Below are 18,693 nucleotides of genomic sequence, written 5' to 3'. Positions count from 1 at the left end.
CTTACCAACTGGTAAGGATATGGACTACCAACAGGTAGGGAGGGCTCATCCGAGATGTCCCCAGCCAGCACTGCTTTCGACTGTACAGGCTTCCCCACACGGTGACACTTTTGTGGAAGTTCTGCCCTTCATTACGGGTTGGCAGTTCTCAAAGATTAAGGTCTAGACACTATAATTTTTTGGGCAAATCCTTTATGACCGAGCTTCCGACCATTGAATCAGTTGCTAACATGTCCGGTAGGACTTGCTCACAGAGGAAGTATTTAAACAGTGGTAAGTCTCACCCCAGAATAAGCGGATATGGCAGCTTAGGCACTCTGGGAGCCACCACCATAACGGTTTGGTTTTTAAGTGTAACTGGCAGAAGTGTTCTCCCGTATTCCTCAGTTGTCCCATGCATTCAAAGTGCGTTCACCTTGGGCAACCGGGTACTTATTCTTTTGTGCAGGGCAGAGCTGGAGACCAGCATAAGCTCAACCGAGAGTCAACCAAAGCTAGGACAAGATTTTGATTGATAAACACAGTCACTCAGAACAAACAAGGACTTCCTGATGTGGGAGTCATAGTACAACAGCTTGGATAAGTAGGCCCAACATGCGCAACAAAACAGTCCATGGGTTCCAGTAGTTTAGGACACTTGGCTTAAAGTGGCATGGCTCCCTACATTCAAAGCATTTTGGATAAGACACCTTTGTAACCGGCCCTCTGTCAATAGCAGTTTTACCATTGAGCCCCGTAGCAAGGATTGTCAATCCTGGCTTTTAACATGGCATCGGTTTTGGCACAAACGCAGGTGCTTTGGTAATTTGCTGAAAATCGCAAAACCTCTCTCACACTGTGGAAAGTTCTTCATAAGACTGTGGGTACGACTGCAGCACCCAGCTTTTCAGACAGCAGTCCAGTCCATGGATACAGTGATCTATCGCCAAAACTTAAATAATTCAAATTGGTGAATTCACCTCTGGCTGCAGCCATTTTTAAAAAATTTTGGAAAGCTCAGACAATAGTGCGCGGACCATTTATAGCACCACTCGTGATAGCACTGGGCTCGGCCAAAACCCAAATGCGGGCCAATATCTCAAACTTTAAGAATGGATAATCAGAGACCGGATCCTTATCCAGATTCATATAAGCTTGCTGGGCTTTGCCAGTTCGATATGGAGCCAGCCTCTCAGCCCAAACTGCAGGAGGCCAATTTTCCCTTTTTGCATCTCTCAACGCACACAAGGGGGTAAATGTATCATAGTCCAGTTTTTGCATCCCGCACGAGATCGGCGAGATGACAGCTAAAATTTAAAGCGGCGCAGCCTTGTAAAGGGAAACTTGCCTTTACAAGGCAGCGCCGCTTTAAATTTTAACTGTCATCTCGCACGGGATGCAAAAACCGGACTATGATACATTTACCCCCAGATATGCTTCTATGTCAGCAGTTGGTTACACTTTCTGCACAGCCAGACCAGGTGGAAATTTCTGTCACGCCTCACCTGGGCTATTCCTGTGGTTCCTGAATACTGAATGCACACACTATGAAGAAGCGCCTATTGTGTCTATATTTTTAAAAGGCATTCCTGTGATGTCACATTAGAGCACCATCACAAAGAAAATCACTAAGGGAGAGATTCAATTGGCTGCTATATACCTCCAGACATCACTTATGTCTGGGTGCACACATTGCCAGCCATTACAGGAAGACATTTCCGTTCATTCTTCCTCTCACCTCTATGTGGTGCGAGAAAAAATTAGCAGAGATTTCAATCCCAACATTGGTGTGATGCGTCTCTGTGGACTGCTCTGGAGATCTACTGCACTGAATCTACTCCTAAGAGGAGGAAAGAAGTTTACAGGCAGCATTAGTAAGTCCATGTAAACTGCATGCAATTGGGGCTGGATTGTCAGTTACTAAAAGATTCAGTTTACATTGAATGCATTAGTGAGAGCAGGGGAAACATATTGGAATTTATTGTGACTGTTTAATGTAGTCATGGGCAACAGCTGGGCCTAGGCCTGCATGTGGCCCTGCAAGCCTTCACCTGCTTCCCCCAGCTCCTTCCTGCTTTATTGTCAGATGTATTTGTTGTAGATAGTAACACTTGTTTAAAATACCTGCTAATATGTTGTTACAGATAGGTGTCTCGTTCTTTGACCAAATGTCGAGTTTTAACTTATTACTGAGATTAAGGGTATTATGTGCCCCTTTTGAATGTTTGAGGACCACCCATATGGCCCCTGAAGTTTATCAGGTTGCCAATTACTGTGTTAAGGTCTCTGCTGGATTAAAAAAACACAATAATAAGATGAAGATAAAAGAAAACTGAAAAATTATTTAAAAAAACAAAACAGTGTGCTAGACATCTTGTGAAGTGGGCAGGGTAGTAATATGAGCATGGGGGGGCAGCGGAAGTAAGAAGGGGCCCAAATCCAAATCTATACTGGGTCCAGACTAATTTATCTACTGTTATAGGTTAACAGCAATTTTGTGGGGTAAAATAAGACCCCCATCTTATCTTCTATACACCCCTCCTTGTAGAGTGTAAATTGTGTTTTTGTCCCAGTATCGGTAATATACTGTACATAGAGATGCAAATTGCACAATGTAAATGTTTATATGACAGTTTTATACAACAAAGTTAAGGTGGTAAGATAAGAGTAGTTAAAGTTTCAAAATTTTCATGACTATTAAAAGTTTTATTGCTTCTTGGTTGGGAAAATAAAATATCTAATTTAAAATATAAATCCAGTATAAAAAGACAAGTAACATTAAGTATTAAACAATAACGTTATATCCTCAGAAAAAAGTTAATTAATGCTATTTAGTGTTGAACTGACTCAACTGACAACTAAAAATCTGATTTTTTTTGTTGCTGCTATTTTTTAACACATGACGAATTCTTGAAAAATAATAGCATCTTTCATGATTTTTTGGTGTTAAGATGAATAATTGTAGCATTGTTTTGAGGGTTATGATTACATATCAGAAAACAAAACAGTAACATCTGCATGTACAGAAAATATTGCTTGTTGCAAAACAGCTTTTTATTATACTCTGTATCCTGGATATACGCCCTCCAGCAGTTGGTACGACAAATAAAAAAAAATGTTGATGAAAAGAAGACTGAAATTTATACCGATTACTGAAAACTATATTGGCAATTATATATTGCAAGAATCTGTCCTTTTCTTGCTTTGGGTTTAAGTGTGGTTGTGACACTGTAGACCATATGACCAGCTGGATATGTAGATTTTTTGCTGAAAGCAAACATTACAATTTTAGAGCCAATTGCACATTGGCTCAGGCCAGGAAAGACACAACATGCCCTACAAGAAGCCAATACGAGAAAGAAGAAAAGATACGTGCCTTTTGCTCCCAAATTTACTGGCTCTCAACCCAAACCAAACATGAACTGCCTTCAAAAAGAGGGGAATCATGAAACTTTAGTACAATTTTCCAGTACACACACTAACACAAACGGAAACCAAGTACACACATAACATTTTATGCTTTTTGCCTGAATACAATCATTTTTGCTATACATACACATGTATCCTGTAAATAATTACCCCCAAAAATTCACTTAAGTTATATAAAGAATCAGGAATTTACATTTACAGTTTATAAATTAAATTATGGTGTCCACTAACATGTTTAAGTTAAGTCATAAATGCAGGACCTGATTATCCAATAGGCTGACTAGGCTGAAGCCTAGAGAGCAAGGCTTTGGAGGGGGTGCAAACTTGTGACAGAGAGAGATATAAACTGAACTTCATTTTAAAATATAAGAGAATACTTGCTCTCTAACATAAAAAGAAAACGTAAAAGAAAAATGTTGTAAGGTTAACCTTGATGTATTCCCATAGTAAAGGCTGAAGACCATGAGTCATCCTTGAGTGGGTCCTTGATGATCAGCATTTAGGAGAGACAAGGACAGCGACAAATAAAGACAAGATACCCCCCTCCTGGTTCACATTTTCACCCTCAGTAGCGTCTGTTCCTGACTCCATCCTGCTATACAATTCGGATTTTAATGAAAATTAAATGGACAAAAATGTACGTGACCTTTTAAAAAGCTAAGTGGAGCTGAGTTTTGAAAACCCAGGAACATAAACATCGGGGGATCGTGAATGAAGCTGGATTTTAAATTAAGGACAAATTTGTTTTTACTTACCATGTATTAACTTGGCGTTGAAGGCATAGGGGCGCTAGAGTGCAATAGCCTAGGGCGGCCTGAACCCTTATTCAGTTCCTGCATAAATGAAGCTAAAAAGCAATGTATTTGGGTAAAAACAATTGCATAAATGAATAAAGGAGATGGTCCCACAGCATTAGTAGGTTGGACTTTAATGTGACTTTACGGTTTCCAGCATGCACATATTCCAGAGCATCTGCTAACCCATGGAAGTAGGTGCAGATGGATATTATATGGGTGTTTCCAAAAACCTTACTGGGTAATGCACCTTAAAATGCAGTCTGTAGACACTTGAGAACATAAATAAGCATTATTATTAATAGTATTATTATTATGACTTCTAAATCATCACAGTGCTCTGCAGTGCTGGACAGGGGGAAAACAGAACATACATAAAACTGGGATATACCAGATAAATGGTGATGTGAAAATAAAGGGTTCTCACAATGAGCCTTATAGGTTTTATTTCATCATTTACTTAAACATTCTCAGAAGGGAGTTTCCATCTTTCCATAGCGTAAATACCCTTCTGCAGTTTTAATATATACATTGTTCTATGTTCTGGATGTTTTCTGTGTTTTCAGCCCAGCAGAGTTCATGAGGTCATGGAGACCCCTGGACATTTGTCAAGCAGTTGAGCATATTTTTTGGGACCACCCTGTTCGTGGCCACAATAAATGAGTTTCTTGTGTTGTAAGCTGATATACAAAAGTCTATTCTATATACAATATTTACATATTTTAAGGTAGTCTCTCTGATGGGGAGTTGATTTGCTTAATTTTTAACTAATAATGTGATTTTTATATATATATATATATATATATATTTATATTTATATTAAGCTATGTGGGGTTCTGACTTTTTTTTTTACTGTATCTAATTTTAAAATACTAGCTGGTTCTTGAAAATAGTAACATAGCCAGCACAGATATGCAATCTGACAAATATATACATACTATATCTTCTTTAATATTCTATGTATAAATAAGCAATGCTATAAAATTATTTTTTCATTATACACACACATTTATTTATTTTGTTTATTTTCTATAGTAGATATTGAAACAATATTACATTGGATATAAAGGACTACTTTGCATGTAGCAGTGGCACACAAATTTTGGGGGTTTTTATACTGCAATTTGAGTTGAACTAGGAAGCGCAGCCTCCCATCTCTATATACTCTAATATACTTTTTATTTTTGCCCCTCATGAAGAGCAACAAGGCTATACCAATGTGCAACATTGCACCTTCTGGCTGGATTTACTCTGAACTCTAAATGAGGCCCATTTTGTAGAATATATAATGAGGTTTTGCTCCTTATTTAAAGATATAAGAATTTCTATTCATCAAGTTCAACTTGTTGCTTTATTCAATGTGCTGGCAACTTTCTAATGTGCCCTTATTACTCACCTCACTTATCACTCAATAGGTTATAATAAAAAACAAAGCTCATTGTTCAATGCTTAAACAAATTGTCAAGTGTACGAATGAACTATGAGAATAGCCTCAAGCTATTTATATGTTACGATTAAATCTGTGTAGTTGCACACAAAAACATGTGTAGTCCCTGCATTATATTTTAATGCATAGATGGGCAACAGATGGCCCTAGGGCCATATGTGGCCCTTTGAGCCTTCACCTGTGGCCCTAGCTCATTCTTACTTTATCAGATTTATTTGTTACAGCTTGTAACACTTAAAGTGCTTGCTGGTATGTTATTACAGATAGGTGTCTATTTTTTTGTTTAAATTCATTGCTTTAACATTTTATTGAGATTAAGAGTAATGTGATACCCTTTTGAAGGTTACATGGCTTCACAATGAGGCCCCTGAAGTTTATCAGGATGCCCATCACTGTTTTAGTGCATTAAGTTACCTCCACTGTTACTATGACATTGGTTAAAACCATAAATACTAACAAAACTGTGCTAAAGACAAATTTTATCTATGACAAAATTGCTTGGTAGAGTAAAGGTCAGGGAGAATTATTGGAACCATGGTTACATGAATTGAGTTTTGATGCTAGTTATAACATATAGAGCCAAGGCACAGTGAGATAACACAATCAAACAGCAATCAACGACAGGCTACAGTGAGATTTCTTGTGATGTAAAACAATGTGACAGGTGTAGTTTAAGAGCTTAAACTAACACTTGTGAAAATAAAGAAAGTTGGACTCGAAGACTGTGAAGGAGCTAGTGAAGATAAATTGTGAAGACAGGGAGCTTATTGTCTGGTCCAGAGATATCAGAGACTTTAGATATGATAGTACAGACAACCATATGATACAGATTAAGAATTGGAACATACTGTGGTTCCTAGACAGAGAAAAAAATGCAAGCAATACATTGCCTGGGAGGTTAGAAGGCAGAGGCAGTGAAAAGTGAATCTGTGACACAATCGAGCTGTGTGACATAATTTAACATGGTTTTCTATATAAACAATATAGTGTAGCAAAGTAACTTTTAAACTGTAATCAAGTACTGTGAACTGGCATCATGTACTTATAATTAATGTTATGTAACCAGGGTAGGGCTGGCAAATTTTAGCCTGGGAGCCATGAGTCGACTCAGCAGCCTATTGGTAACTTTTTAAAGGAAATAAAATACAGGTGGCTCAGTGACCCAGCCCAAGGTAGCCCACTATGGGACCAGCCCAGGGGGCAGATTCCCCCCTGCCCCCCAGCCCAGCCTGCCCCTGAATGTAACCGTTGTAATGAGAATGTTTAGGTTACTGAAATTGTTTAAATAATGTTAACACTAATATAGGAAAACAGTGTAGACATTAGAAATTAGTGTGGAAAAGGAATGGGTTGAGATAAAATGTGGGAAGGAAAATGACTAGAAAACAAAAGAAAAGATAAGGGTCAGGTGACAGGGAGCACAAGACTTGAAACAGTTGTGTGAAGGAGAACAAGAGAAGGAGGAGGACATGTGAGAGGTGAGGAAGAGGAACATTGAGGAAAATGTATCAATATAGTATAAGAAATAATTGAGTATTGTAACAGACTATCTGGATAAAAATTAACTGTTAACTATTAATTACTTAAACAAGAAGATGGAAAATAGACAATTACAGAACTATGCCACATAGGTGTTCGAATATGTCCAGTGCCGTAAGGGTTAAATAAAACACAGCAAAAATCGCAAGCTGCCCCTTTTTGGTTTTTTTAGCTATTAAATATTACCTACTAGCAATTGGTGTCTATTCATAGACTCTGGTGAATTTAAGGAAATCTCCTAACAGACTTCTTACTGTGTGTTATGCTTTTTCCTTAACCAATCCAGTATTTATCATTGGGGTCTATGACACTTTTTGGGTTCTAACATTATGATTATGATTCAAGACATTGTGAGAACATTTGTACTTTTGCAGTGTGCCTCCAAACGTGTATTTGTATCCTTGAAGAATTAAGAACATACAAAATGCAAAAAATCAATCAATTAACAAACTCTAGGATTTAACATATAAATACCACTATATTCCTATGAGTTACACTATGGGTAACCCTATGTAAATTTTACAAACACATTTCAAAACATGAATACAAATAATTTTTAGTGCACATCTTTGATCTTTCCTTGGTGGACCTGTACCACCTGTATATACATATGGGTGGCCAAATTGGACAGATCTAATCATCCGTTGGATGCGTTTAATAACCCCAAGTGATTCGGATTTCATGAATTGCACAGATTCTGTGGCTGATTGGTTACAAATGAGATTCATATCTACATACCACCTGTTTCAAAATAGTTGAGCCACATTACTGTAGTTCGCAAATAACACATGCAGATATCAACTGAGATCACTTGTCAATCACTATCTAGGAATGTCTAAAATATGCTTGGATTTTAATTACTTTGGTAATCAGTGGAGGACCCCACACACACACACACACACACACAAGGTCTGGGTTAGACTGGTCAAAATAAGATGACAAAATTACCACATTTATGGTCAACTTTAGAAGCAAAAGCATTTAATGGGATGTGTCCAATATTAAATCCAGATGTCAGTTTCTGTACTGGTGGATAAGGGTATTCCACTTTGATAGAATCCTCCTATTAAAGGATTTACATGTTACTTGTAGGCAATGTTTTGGGTCTGTCAAAAGTTAATAAAAAAAACTAAAATAAAAAAAAAAATATATATATATATATATATATATATATATATATATATATATATATATATATATATATATTTAATTAATCTGCTCCACCTGTTTGTTATTAATCACCTTAATATATACAACCATAGAAAGAAAACCCACAAAGGAACAATCCAATTAACGTCACAATGTTTAATTAAATCATTTATTTATATTGCGCCAACATATTCCGTAGCGCTTTACAATTGGGGATAATTAAACTTCAGTTTATTATTGAGATGGTTAATGTTGCAGCAAAAAAAGTTGAAAGGCAACTTATATTTAAAAAAAAAAAAAGTATTTAATCACATTTGCCAAATAAGGGAGATCAGGGTAAAATTGTCTGGTGGGGTAATAAGTGATATTAAGGAGTAGTTGTGGTAATGTCCCAGCAGCACTGATGACATTTGGTATGACACCAAGTATACCGTACACTGAGTATACCTTACAACATTTGTTTCTAATTGGCCACTAGTGCGCACCAAAGAGAAGGTGGAAATCCAACCCTCATTTCATGTAAACTGGTGTGGAACATGCAAGTATCTAGAACAGCTATATTAACAGAAGTACAACTAGCCTACCAATTGCATAAGGAGGAGGAGGCAGCAGTAGTGAAGGGAGTGCTGGCTGCCTTATGTCTGTGCATCATTGGGGTAATTACCAAGATAGCAGGGTATGATCAGCTCCCTGCTGCTTGACCACCAACACAGCAAGGCATCTGAAGCTCCTGAATGCCTGCATTCTGGAGCACCAACATTAAATTCTGCTCATAGGAGAAGTGAACTCTGGTATTCCTTCCTCTATAAGCAGGAGTTGGCCAACCTTTAATATAAGTGAGGGGAGAGGTGTCCTTCCCAAGAATTCCTGTTAGCTCCATCGTAATTTTACTATGGGGCACCCAAAATTCTAGCTACTCCTCTATTTACCATGACATAATTCTAACTACTACTAACATTGACAATATTGGCAAGTAGGCATGATTTGCTAGTTGTGACATTTTGGGCATATCTGCATCTAGTAACAAGATCGAGCATTTCTAGAAACATAAAATTGTACATTTCAAATGTTACTGGGCTGTATTACTGGGCAATAAAGGCAGTATCAAAATCACACCTGGGTACTTCTCTGAGCAAGTACACACTTCAAACAAACTCACATGCAGGTCAGGTAAGCGGTGTCATGATCCGACCTCACACTCCATCTTGTAACGCTCAGGATATCCATCTCAATCTCTGGAACTGCACCTGTTCATATCCCTCTATCTCCGAGCATTTCTCTGGGTGCAGACACACTGCTTCTGGAGTCCACTGCATTCAACTTGGTACACCTGAAATTCCTAGTCCTAGTACGTCTCCTGAACCAATTCTCTCCCCCTAAGCACTCTGTTCCCCCAAATCCCACATCTCCACCTTTATCAGCAGGACTCTCTTAACAGCACTATAGGCCCCCAAGCAAATCAGTGCACTGCAGCCTACCTACACAACCACTCACAGCAATACACATGTACATTATCAATAAAATTAAGCTTATACTTATTGGTACCTCCAACAAATTCAGTGTTCAAACATTAAAAAATATGCTGTGCAGCAGAGATTAATCCACCAAACAACTAAGAGTCATAGTAATTACAGAGACTCATGGAAAATGAGACAATGCTTCTAGCATCCGTGTGTGGTGAGGGGAGGGGGGTATTGGAAGGAAAGGATAAACTGCAGATTTAAGCACATTTTTGTATCAAAGGGTGCAGAACAGAGTGAAAGATAACTAAAACAAAGCATCTGTCTTTCAAAGCATCATTCCCTCCCCCTTCCCCGCCCTCTCTAGCTGTGCATTGAGCTTACTGAGTTGCTGTGTTTACTGTACTGTGCTGTCTCCCATTGTATTGTAATTTTGTTTGTCTCTGTACGGCGCTGCGGATGCCTTGTGGCGCCTTAGATTATTATTATTATTATTATTATTATTATTATTAATAATATTTATTTATGTCATGTTATAGCCTTCAAACGTCATTGCGCTCCATTCAATTTCTTTCATTATTTCATGCCAACTCTCCCAGAATGTCCAGGTTACTCACACAGTCTGGGTAGGTCTCCCGGACTCCTGGGAGAGTAGGGCCTCCTCCTGCATCTGCCCACCTCCTACTGAAGTAGGTAGAAGTAGAGCTGCAATGACGCGATTCTCAGGGAACAATGATGTGATTGTGCAAGCCCCGCCCCTTCATCCAGAGCCTGCTCCTCCCCTATGGGAACTCCCAGAGGGAAACATCAATAAGTTGGTGATTGGAGGCAACTGACATGGACTGTTAAAACTTTATTATAGCTTTATGGCTTCAAAAAATTGTGTGTGTTGATTTTGTCTTGTTTATGAACAATTAGTACGTTTACATTGTTTTAGTCAAGGTCAAGATATGTATTCGCAACAGCAAGATGACATGTACAGATAACAGCTGATACTGAGATTAGTCCACCATAATGTTTTAATAAAGAGGGTTTGAAGGTTCTGAATAAATCTCCCGGGATTAATATACTGAAAAATTGGCAAGCCAGGGGGGCACCCGGGAAACTGCCCAGTGCGTTAAGACAGCGCTGCCCCTCAGAGTCACACTCTCTCAAGGCAAATGGTAAACCACAACGCCTACATTTATCTCTTCCCAGAAGAGTATTTGGGGGGTTAGTGAAGGTTTCAACCCCTGCATCATGGTCCTGCATCTGTCAGTATCTGGGGATCTAAACAAAAATAGATTATATATCTAGCAAGACAAGAACCTCTAGGGAAGAAACTAGCATTTGTAATTTGGAAAAGTAATCCTGAAGCTTCATTATTCTTGGAACAAGCTAAAGGAAATACAGATTAGCAGTTACTATGTAATGTTGTATTTGTTTGGGCATTTCAATGTATTCAGCTGTGTAGAACATGACATCCTAACTCCCTAAACTGCACTGGCTTTACTTTATGCACTTTCCTTACTTATTTGTTGTGTATACTGCCTCTTCCTGCATTTGTAATGTTGTATAGTTCATACCTTGTTGCAATATAGAAGATTTACAGTATTTTGATATTAGTTACTGTCACAAACAAAGGACAAAATAGGATGTGAAGACTGAGTAGAAAAGTGCTGAAACTATAGTAAAAGTGTAGTATCTAGCCCATTATTTGCTGGTTCTAAACTAAAAACATCACTCACCAAGCAAGAAATAGCAACAAAACATTGCATCTGACTTTGTACAATTGTACACGCATTAGTGCATTTGCACTGTAAGAAGTTTCATAGAATGTAGCAGTGGTAGTGTGCCAGGGCAAAGAGATGACTCTGCCTGCTAGACATGCGAGGAGCAGAACCATTATGCCACTACCCAGTGGTGGAAGTGGGGTAGTATACTGTGGTATGCCATACCGCCACTTCTCCTACTGGCTTCATTGTAAACTATCAAATTCCTTTCACTTATATTTTCCACACCACTGCCATAAATTACATAGTTCTTTAGGTTTATGCGGTAATGCAATTTTTTGCTGATACCACCTTTGCATTTCACTTTTGTTTTGCCATACTGCAATGTATTAAATTTGTATTTTCCATATAGAGCTGGGACGACAGTGGTCAATCTAGGACCCTGTATAGTATGGTTTGGGTAAGACTAAGGAATGCTTAAGACCAAATTCCAGAAAAAACATGTTTCATATTATCTGTCTAGGAAGGCTGTGAAAAAAATAAGGGGTACCCTTTGCATGCTAGCCATCATATTTTCAGACCAAATGGACATACCACACCTCCAATGAAATCATCTCTGCACCCTGCCACTAGGTGAGGGTGCACAATGGTATTGTGAGAGAGAATATTACTCTTGAATACAACTAACAGAAGGACTGTGCAAGAGACAAAGCAATTCACACTCTATTCAATGATAAATATGACAAGTAGACAAACACCATGTATAGAAGCCACATAAGTTCCTGCAAGATTATTATAAATGTATAATTAGAAATATGTTCAGATTCATAATCACCCTTGATACATGAACAGCCCTTTGGAATGCACCCTCATCAATGCAAATAGATACAAATCATATCTGCCAAAAAAAGGGTTAGTGATTAGCTAAAGAATCACCTCCCACATAACATTAGTGTAAAGAACAGATCAGCTACACTCCATAAATGTATTGTTAGGCTGGATGGAATTTGATTATTGTTCTGGGTGTTCATCTTTAGATATTGCTAGGAAACGTCTCAGTTATTTGTTTAATATGGTATACGTTTTTTTAGAGACTTGATAACTGATCATTAACCAAGTGTCAATGCCATTTGAAATTAATAACCTGGTTGATGCCGACAAATGACAGTTGATGAAGCACTGTCAATGGCAGCTAATGTATCATATGTAATTTTAAACCATAAAATGCAGGATGCTGACAAGTAACAATGATTTAGACATGGGGTAGGCAACCTGCAGCTCTCCAGGTGTTGTGAAACTACAAGTCCCAGCATGCTTTGCCAGTAGATAACCAGCAGATAGGTGGCAAGGCATGCTGGGATTTGTAGTTTCACAACACCTGGAGAGCCGCAGGTTACCTACCCCTGATTTAGACAGTCAACATCAGGTCTCAATTGAAATGAAAATTGGATGGATGTTGAGAAGTACCAATGATGATTGACCAATTCAATTGTCAGCATCGATCAGTCTTAAAACTGTTCAAAATACACCTTTTATTATTATGATCTATTATCAAGAAATCCAAGCCCTCCCCTGGTTGTCATTGGGTACTGAGCAAATGAAATAGCAGGTAATACTCCTATTTAACACAGCGTATTTGCTTATGACAATGCAAGTCAGCCTTTGTAAACAAAATGCAGCTGGTGTAAGCTACCTTGTATTATAAAAGGCTGTGAATGTGGAGGGTGTGCAGACCATATATGCATTTCTAGGTCATTTGAAGTTTGAGAACATTCCTGAGAGTAATATAAACACTTTTACCATACTCATTAATGTCCTATACTTTATTCTCCTTTGTTAAGTTTAAAAATTAGTACCATTTCCATATTACTTACCACATTAAGTGCTATTATTCGTTCTTGGACATAGAAGAAACAACTTGACCTACACTGACAATTTTACAAATGATGCTGATCTAGCCACCTCCAAAACCTATTTATATTACTTGGAAAGTCAATTTCAACACTGTAAAGATGGTCTTACAGTGCCTTATTGAAAGTCTGCTCTCAAAGCCTCCTTGCATTTGCAATTATTTAAATTTGACAAGTATTTTTGAGAGAGGTAACAGCACATTGCCTACCACAAATACTGTACCCAGGGCAGGTGCAAGGTTTCTTGTTGCCCTAGGCAATTCCTCAATTCATACTACCCCTCTCCCTCCCTAATACCCACTTCAGATGCATTAAAAAAATGTTTATATCCAGCATCAATGGCCCCACTAGTGGCAGTGGCCCTAACTGTAGTAAGTCTTTAGAGCGGTGTGTTAAAGTTTCAGTAAACTGGAGTTTTCTACCTTCATCCCATGGTACGGACAAGGTATAGGAATTATGTGTAGATAATGTTTCTAAGATTTGTTTTTTCAAACCTAGTTTTATCTAACTTGATAATTTTTCTAGCTATATAGATGTGTTACTGCCTAAATAAAACGACTTGCAAAATAGATAAATGATCATAAGAAGCCGTTTTACACATGATTATAAAGTCATCCTACTTTACATAATCCACAAGTCCTGTTTTTCATAGGACAGACTCGAGAACAGAGGCATTGTAAAGTCACCCCATCTACAACGCTGCAGTCACCCACACTCTGCAATAATGTACTCACAGTGTTAGAGCTGAAGGGACTGAAACCACAAGTAGGGGCAGAAGAGGTAAAATTATTCTCCTGTCCTTACTTCACTAATGCTCTCAATCATCACACATCCAATACAATTATTGCAGTAGGCAGTCTGGTGATTAGTGTAACCCTGTGCTTCATAAAGTCAATTATTGCATAGTTTGGTAACAGGAGGCACTGGAAAGGGAAAGGATGCAATTTTGGAGCAAGGAGCTGATGCGAGAACCTTGGTTGTCATCTGGCAGATTGTGCGGTCTTAAACAAGGTTCTCACCTTATGTTTAAATGGTAGTAATAATAATAATAATAATGTTCGCATGACCTCATGATTTATGGAGAGGTGGAGGCAGATCAGTATGGTCTGTATGGATCAGGCGCATCGGATAAAGGGTCCTAATTTTCAAATAGGCAATACCAGTGACCAGTGGTATTAGTTTGTGACATTGCATGTCCTGGAAAGGAAACAAACCCTACTTGAACTTTTAGGAAAATACCTTGCTGCATTTTTAAACGTTTGTACAGCTCCTGGTTGCTGTGCATTCCAGTCATACAATATTTTGCAAGGACCAGCCGTAATCTAACTGCTCTGTCTGTTTTAGATGCAAGTGTAAAGAAAAGAGCCATTGATGATGCTGTAGTGAATTCTCCTATTTCTGGGAACTAGGGGCGGTTTAATTGTGGGTGTTTAAGATGGGCAGTGTTTTAAGTACTCAAGTTCAGGCCACGGGTCTGTAGAGTCACCGTTAATGGTTCTGTATCTTAATAAGAATTTACATTCATTTTTCAACTTGTGAATATAGAATGTAGAATATGTGAAAAAGAAAGGTCAGCTGGGCTTGCTAGCATGCTGTAGTGGACTATTATAATGAGCTCTCTGTTGAGGGGTTATGTTTAACTTGAGCACTATGCAGTTTGCCAAGAGGCCATAATAAACACCAACCTGTAAAAAGGCAAAAAATGACTACAGCACTGGCTGCCCCCCAGTTACAGCTGGGAAGAAACACCCTTTCATTACTGAAAGGCTAAACTACCATAGGAGTAAAGAGGAAACCTATGAATACCTAACACTAGATTGTTCCAACCAAAAGCTGCAAGCCCGGTGTAGGCAAAAGAGCTAGGAAGTTCTAGAACTCCTTATTTGTTATTTCATTGCCCATAATTCACTTAGAGCCCTATGATCAGCATAGAGATTTGAGTATTTAAAACTATATCAATAGGTGCTCTTATTCCTAAATAAAGCAGAAAAAAAAACAAGAAGTAACAGTCTCTAGCATCCTTTATTTCATGTTTTTTGGTTTGTTTTTTCTTCTGGGGAAAGGGGGGTCTGGGGTGCAGAGGTAGGGGCCTAATCCCAAAAATGTAAAATTTGTTGGAGCAAGACTAAATCAGATTTTGACCTTGGCGATAGGTTTAGTAGTCACTAAACGGTCAAACTAACCCCATCCTGCTGAGACGTGGGCAAATGTACCTTTTGTCAATGTAAGAAACACTCCAGTCCTAAATCACACAATCTCTCCCTGACCTCCATGACTGTGTGATGCACTCTGATGATGAAGCAAAATACAACAGCAAAAATATGTGTCTTATGAAGAGTAAATCATTAAATCATTCTCTAGTGAACACAATATGGAAAGTGACATTTACCTCCTATTATTTGGCATTACATCTTTATACTGTAATAACACTAAAGCCTCAGTGTCCTATAATATCCTTATAAATACAATAGGAGATTGATTATACTATGTGCAGCAAAAAAATGTAGCTAAAGAACTGTGAGCATAGGGCTGTCTGCCTTATTTAGGGCTTTATCGAGCCAATGAAATGTATGGAAAACAGTTATTTCAAAGGACTATACAGTAAACATAATGCAGCCCCCACTGGCTAGTAGTCAACGCAGAGTCTATGTTAGTGAATAATATGCAATACAGAGAGCACTCTCTAAAAGGGGGTGCAGTATTACAGAGAAATACTACTTAAATACAGCAATGTGGGAAATATATACCTCTGGGTGAAGGTACCGTGTAATTCTAAAAATACACAGTGCAGCTCCCGAATCATCAGTTCATGCATATAGATATATGCAGCTACTATAAAAGCCAAATCCATTCTGGTGCCCATCATAAAAACAGATCCCTTTTAGTGGCCAGTAATAAAAACAGACCCCTTTGTAATAACTACAACAGTTTGGACTAGTGTAAACTGGCAGACTAGGGTATATTCGCTTGCTTGGTGCCAGCTATAGAAAAATTCAACCATATCTGGTGCCAACGATAAAAAAAAAAATTGAGCGGTGCCAAAATAATTTACTATTGAATTATTTATGGCGACAAAAAAGGAAATATTGATATGCCCTCATCACACCGCCTGTGCAACTACAGCTGTCAGCACTTGCCGACAGTTTTCTGGTCACTTGACCAAGCACACACAATTTGTCCAAAATGTTAGTGGGGCAGTGCCCACCTTCCAGTTATCCACAGTGGAGGCAGCCATTTTGTGGTCTGAACCAGTATTCATATAAATGCAGCCAATATATTCTCTAGGTCAGTGTTGGCTAACCTGTGACACTCCAGGTGTTGTGAAACTACAAGTCCCAGCATACCCTTCCAGCAATAAGCTGCTATATATTGGCAAAGCATGCTGGGACTTGTAGTTTCACAACACCTGGAGTGTCACAGGTTAGCCAACACTGCTCTAGGTCCCAGTGACATCAATGGCTGCCCTTCTCTTGGTAATAAAGTTACTTGTGAAAGCATTTGTCACAGATAATTACTTCTGTTTTGCTCAGCAACAAATGTTTTGTTTTATTTAAATAAGTAATTTTTCATTTTAATGTCCCTTTAAAGATATGCTTAAAAATAGAAATGACCATAGTCACATGGTAGGAAATATCTACCATAAATGCTGGAAAATACTTACATCTGTGTGTACTTGCCAAAAGAAACATATGTACGCATTCTTGAAATCTTACTTCATACATCTAGACAGAGGTTAACCTCACTTACACCTGGTATTACTTCAGATACCATCAGCACAGACCAAGCTGTTCTAAGCACCACTTGTGATATTTTCCATCATAATGGTGATTTGACCTCACTAAATAAACGCACTTTGTGTAAACATAACAGACATTTTGACGACACTGAAATTACAACCCCTTTATGTTACTACATTATAAAACTATTTCAACCATTACAAGAAACGAAGAAAAAAAAAAAAAAAAAAAAAAAAAGTATAAATGTGGTAAAACAAAAAAATAAAAAAGATTAACAAGTGTAAAAATATTGTATTCATTACATTCAAATGTTACAACCCTCAGCAAACTAAAACAGAGGTACTCCTTTAGATGGGAGGCTATCATTCCCCAGGTCGGTATGTTACAGTGTGCAAATAGCCTAAAATGATTAAAGCTTGAGATCACTTCTTTATTTAACCCCACCTCCCATCCCACCGCACACTTCATGATTCCCTGTAAAATTTTCCGTTGAAATCAATGCCGACAAAGAAATATGAAATATGTTTTATGGTTAGGGAAGTTTTGTAACCAGTCAGCTATGTTCGGAATGAATAAAATTTTAATAAAAGTATATCTGGTGTATATGTAGATAAAAATACCACAGCACACCGATGAAAACAGATATAATTTATACTTTTATATTTGAATTCATTACATGGAATGTAACATTTCTGAAAAGATTTAGTAGCAAACGGCAGTTACTAATGGAGTTTTATTTATTTTTTTGTAATATCATATTGTAAGGACACGTATTTAATCAAAATCACACTCTAATCAAAGTGTACTATGAATCTATACTTTGTATACCTCTTATGTGCAATTAGTTGATTTAAAAATACTTATATTCAACCCATGTATTACTGTGCTTTGTGGTGTTGTATGTAAAGTTATAATATGGGTGTTCTAAAGTTTGTGTTCTTGTCTCTACAGATAGTTGGAAACCAGTCAACGTTGTGGGTTATTTATAAACTGTAAAAACATTTTTTTTACACAGACAATTTTGTGTACCACCATAAATGTACCTCTCACGCATCCTCATTACGTGTATTCACTGTCCTTTTGAGCAGCCCCTTTTCAACAACATTTTGCAGATTTTTAGTCCACAATAAAAATGCAAGTGTCAGCAAAAAACCCCCAAACAAACACATTGCCTTAAAATTCTGCCAACGACACATATGGACATACCACTTGATTTAAACTGTTCCCCCTTTCGCTTAAAATAGAGCTCTTGTAGCCCTTATTTCATCATAAACATTCATTTATATAGCGCCAGCAGGTTCCGTAGCGCTTTACAATTGGGAACAAACATTAATAAGACAATACTGGTTAAAACATACAGACAGAGAGGTAAGAGAACCCTGCTCGCAAGCTTACAATCTATAGCCCTTATTTATGTTTTAAAGTGGACCAGTCCCCTACAAATAGTGGAGACATCCATATTATGGGGAGAACAAGCAGTAGACCTAGAAACCACTGATGTCACTGAGGCACTGCCTAATATTCAGGAGGACCGACA

General features: G+C 38.0%; 1 protein-coding gene across 1 annotated transcript in view; it reads right to left on the bottom strand.

Moving 5' to 3' along the window:
* FBLN7 (fibulin 7) overlaps positions 1–18,693 on the bottom strand; it is a 67,521-nt gene that overhangs the window by 47,463 nt on the left and 1,365 nt on the right. The window lies entirely within an intron of this gene.

This window comes from Mixophyes fleayi, chromosome 3 (assembly GCF_038048845.1).
Source record: "Mixophyes fleayi isolate aMixFle1 chromosome 3, aMixFle1.hap1, whole genome shotgun sequence".
Classification (NCBI taxonomy): domain Eukaryota; kingdom Metazoa; phylum Chordata; class Amphibia; order Anura; family Limnodynastidae; genus Mixophyes; species Mixophyes fleayi.
The sequence above is the reverse complement of the archived record's forward strand: the minus strand, read 5'-3'. Positions and strand labels throughout refer to the sequence as shown.